The following is a 5,168-nucleotide window of genomic DNA, read 5'->3' on the forward strand; positions in this document are numbered from 1 at the left end:
GAAGCAGCTCCATTTTTGGGGGCCTCTTACACAGCTCAAGGTCTGGGCCCCAGGGCCTGACAGTGAGTATGCCCATAAGGCCCACCCATAAGTCCATCGACATGTTCCACTCATGAGTTCGCTCACAGGGAGTGGAGTGTGTAGGGGATATGTTATATGTTATTGTAGAGAATCTAATGTGTGTGCTTATGGAATGTAGTGTATAGGGATACCGGTTTGTGTAGGTGATGCAGTGTGTTTGTGTGTAGTGGAAGCAGTGTGTTTGTGTATAAGGGATGTACTGTGTGTTTCTGGTTGTGTGTAAGGGATGCATTGTGTGAATCTGTGTTTGCATGCATAAGGGATGCAAGGTGTGTTTCTGTGTCTGTAAGGGGTGCATTGAGTGTGTGTAAGATATGCATTGTGTTTCTGTGTGTGTGTGTAAGAGAAGCAGTGTGTGTTTGCATGTGTGCGTAAGGGATGCATTGAGTGTTTATGTGTATGAATGCAAAGGATGCATTGTCTTTGTGTGTAAGGGTTGCATTGCGTGTGTGTAATGGATGCATTGTGTGTTTCTGTGTATGTATAGGGATGCATTGTGCGTGTGTGCATAGTGTGAAAGAGCTCCCTGTCCTGCCCCCTGTTCTATAGAGCTCTCCCTTCCGTCCCTTAGAGCTCTCTCCTGCCCCTTAGTGGTCTCTCCTCTCCTCCCCTGTCTCTTAGTGGTCTCTACTCTCCTCCCCCTCTCCCTTAGTGGTCTCTCCTCTTCTCCTCTACTTTCCATTAGTGGTCTCTCCTCTCCCCGTCTCCCCATTAGTGGTATCTGCTCTCCTCTGCCCCACCAATGGTCTCTCCTCCCCCCCTTTCTATTAGTCATCTCTCCTCTCCTGCCCCTGTCCATTAGTTGTCTCTCCCCTCTTCCCTCCATTTCCATTAGTGTTCTCTCCCCCAACCCTCCCCTAGTGGTCTCTTCTCACCCCCCCTCCTCCCCTAGTGGTCTCTGCTCTACCCCCACACTCCCTTAGTGTTCTCTCCTCACCCCCTCCCCTAGTGGTCTCTCCACCACCCCTCCCTCCGTGGTCTCTCCACCACCCCCTCCCTTCGTGGTCTCTCCCCCCCTACATTCTCCTCACCACCACCCCTTCCTTAGTGGACTTCCCCCCACCCCCCCCCCCGTTCTCACCTCCCCTTCCCTGTGTAGCGTGGCCACGCTCCTCTCCGGTCCTTCAGCAATTCAGTTCGGCACTTCTGAACTACCGCACTTCGGAAATTCGGCATTTCGGGCAATCAGAAGTGTCCGAATTTCACAAAATTCGTCCGAATGTACATTCGGAACAAAACGAATTGCACATGTCTATGATGTTCTCTTAGCCTGACCAGCTCCAATACATCGCTACCCAACCTATATGTGACAATAAGACACTTTCCAAACTTTTCGGCTAATAAATTGAACCAAATTAAGTATTCAGATCTAAATGTAGTAGTTGGCCGTGAAATGTTTACATTGCTGACTGATTCATTTAAATTCCAGGTCTCTTCTCCAACCATAGACTAACTTCAAATAGAGACACTCAGTATTCTAAAAAATATGCACCAATGTATGCTTTGCTAGGGGGATTACTAGGGAGTTGTAAATAATCTGATCAGTTGTTACTAAAGATGGTGTTATTACCGATCATACTATGGCCTGGATTCAATAAGGTTTCCAAATGATTCAATACTGTTAGAAAAACTCAAAACCTTAGCAGTATTTATTCATCACGTTTTGCTCTTTGGAGAGGATGTGGCAATATTGAAACATACTACTTTACTTGGTGGGAGTGTAATTTAATTAAACTGTTCTTGGCTTCAGTTTTCCAACTCATCAGTGATGTCTGTGGTTTTGTATGAGAACCAGAGGCTAAGATTGTACTATTAAACAGCAATCCTAAAAATAATCTAATATAGCAAAATATGGCTGCCCTGGCACACACCTATTCAACACCCCCCTAAGGACATGTGTTATAAAATCTGATTCCCATTGCTTCATCCTCCACACTTTTTTCCTTTCTTTTATTTTTCCATTCTCATATCTTATTTCTTTTGCTTTACTATATCTTTGGTTGAATTCACTCTTTTGTTGTTTTTTAAATTTTAAAATCTATTTTTGCTTTATTTTTATTTTTTTGTCATTTACCGATATTTTCTAGTCTCTATCTTTCTATCATTTTATTGAAAATATATGATTTTGTAAAGTTATTTTATGATGCAGAATTTTATAATGTTGATATTTAATTTTTCTATGTAGTTCTACACCTATAATTTTGTCTATTTTCTTCTCTAAACGCTACAATACAACTATTTTATTTTTAAAAGGATTATGGGGTTACACCAACCAAAAAACTGTGTTTTAGGGCAACCCTTACTGTGCTGGTCAATGTTTAAAAGAAAAAAAATTCTATAAAATAAAGCATAAATGTTCCTCTACTCCAGCGTCAAGGCTACGTTTCCCCTCAAACTGATCCACATCCGCTAACATCACTCCCCCTAGCTTCCGGAGGGGTGGAATTTTTAAAACCTTAGTATATGTGTCTGTTGTCTGTCAAAATTATTTTGTTACCCTTTACTAATTGTATCCTTTGCCATGGACTCTATCATGTCCCATCCATCATGTAATTATGTAATTGTGGGTCCTATCCCACCATCCTACTTTTGGTATTTTTATAAGTAAAATGCATTTTGTTTTACAATTTTGGGTAGATTTTCAGAAACGTTCAGAGGAGACCAAATTGTGTCAAATATATAGTTTAGCAAGGTTAACAGTTAACCATTAATGGCTGATTGCCCTATCACTCTATAACATTTCACAGCACTTCTGGTGAAGCCCAATAAAATGGTACAAAGTGCTCACAGCATGTTGGAAAGTAGTCAACAAAACAACAGGGGCAGCTATGTATAATGAAACAAATAAAAGTCATTTCTGAATTTAAAAGGAAATGGTGGGATTTATTTACTAAACAATAATTTGTAGTAAAAGATGGAGAATTAAAAATCTGTAAATTCGCACAAAGGCAAAAATAGTGGAGTACTGTGTTAAAAATCAAAAAAAAATTCTTAAAAGTTGGAATGATAATAAAATAATTGCAAATGAGCCCACTTTTCTAGTTGTATATAAAGCACATTAAAGATTCACTAAAGACACCCAGACCAAATCATTGAGAGTGATCCTGGCATTTTAACAATACAATGTAAAACATTGCACTTTTGTAGAAACACGATAGACACCCAAACCCTTTCCTAATTTTTCCTGTTCAGCTTTTTAGTAGATAACACCCTAATTTGTAATCCTTACTTGGGATTGCTACATTTAAAGGGATTCTTCAAGACCAGGCGCTGCAGGACCCTGTGGTGCCCCTCACCCTCCCACCCCCCATCCCAAGTTGCTAAAGGGGTTAAAACCCCTTCAGTGACTTACCGGAGTCCAGTGCCGATGTCCCTCGGTGCTGGGTCAGGCTCCGCCTGCTCTCCTCCCCCATCAACGTCAGCGGGCGGAAACTGCAATAATTACAGTTGCAGGGTTAAGGCTAGTGGGAGATGGCACCCACACCACTCCAATGGGCAGAAGTGGTCTGGGTGCCTGGAGTGTCCCTTTAAGGATTCCAAATAAAAGAGTTATCTACCAAACAGCTGAAAGATTAAAATGAAGAAAAGCCCTTTTAAGAATGTTATTCTTTCATCTCTAACTTGCAATCCTTATCAAAATGACTGAATCATAAAGGAATAGTTTCGATTTGATGCAGATGCTTTTGTTTTCATTTGTTGTCATTTTGTGTTTTTTAGCGATTTGGAAATCTGGACGCTTCTAAATTGCTAAATATTGATGAATTTGGACAATTTTGATTTGGAACAAATCATCAGTACGTGCTCCTCCTGTACACCAAACCTTGCTAGAAATTAATTCACAATTTAATGAAATTTTCTAAAGGTTTTTAAGATACAGTTTAAATAACCGTGTTTTATTTTCATTTATTTATTTTTTAGTCAAAATAGAGTGGCTTACAAGGATACTTCACTATCAAAATAAAAAATATATATTTTTCTGTAAAACACTGTTTAGTATATATACCCCCAATGAAAACATGCATGTATTTTTTTTAATTGAGGGTATATCTACAAACAGTTTGCAAAAGCTGCATATCTCTTGTCTGCTGCCTCCCCCTTCTCCTCAGCCCAGTCCTTATGTGCCTGCCTAATCACAGACTTCCCAATGCAGCTCAATGATAAGTCTTTGCAAGGCAGGTGCTCTGGGCAACTGCTGATTCTCTTGAGTGTACCTCCACTGAGCTACCAGGAAGCAAAATGACCTATTGCCAGCTTGAAAGCCAGGGGGTGCAACAAGCTTAATTTATATAAGTTCCAATTGCTATTGCAATCTGCACTTTTTAAAAATTAAAAAGGGGACATATTCTTCACACAAAAAAACAGTAAGCTGAAGTGCTTTAGTGGTCTGGGGTTTTCCTTTAACCTTTAAGTCTCTCCCAAGCCAATTATTGCATCCAATATTTCCACTTTAATATGTTATTTCTTTCTTGCATAGCAGTAAAATCCGTCAAAGCTACTAGAAAATCTGTGGCAATACTTTCTCGAATAGATCAATATGAATCCACTCCAGGCTGACAATTCCAGGCAGTAAGAACACATTAAATCACTATTAACAGGGATAATTTAAAACACAAATTAAATTGTATTTACTTTTCCATCTAACTGTTTCTCCTCATTATAGTTTACTTGTTCCATATCCCTCACTATTTCACAATTATTTCGAAATTAATCATAAATGATCTGGGGAGTTGGGACCCAGGGGAAACATTTGGGAAATGTATTCACTAAACCATGGATTAGAGTGAATTGGAAACAGAAATGAAAAATGTAAGTAAAAATAGCCAAGTTCTAACTATATCCGAATTGGAGTCTTTTTCCTCATTGGTTATTTTTGCCCTTGAAGGAACACTCCAAGTACAATTACCATGTGAGCACACTCTAATGGCTACAATACCAGGAGAGCCTTGGTGCCTCCCTTGTGTAAGTAATTAGATAGCCAATTGTTTGATTTTTTTTTTACCTGAGGCCTGCCTAGCACCATTCCCTGCCTCAAGAGGAACTGTAAGCTCTTTGCTCTGATTTAATCCGGGAGGTACAGAGCTTAGATC

This window comes from Pelobates fuscus, chromosome 3 (genome assembly GCF_036172605.1).
Source record: "Pelobates fuscus isolate aPelFus1 chromosome 3, aPelFus1.pri, whole genome shotgun sequence".
Lineage (NCBI taxonomy): Eukaryota > Metazoa > Chordata > Amphibia > Anura > Pelobatidae > Pelobates > Pelobates fuscus.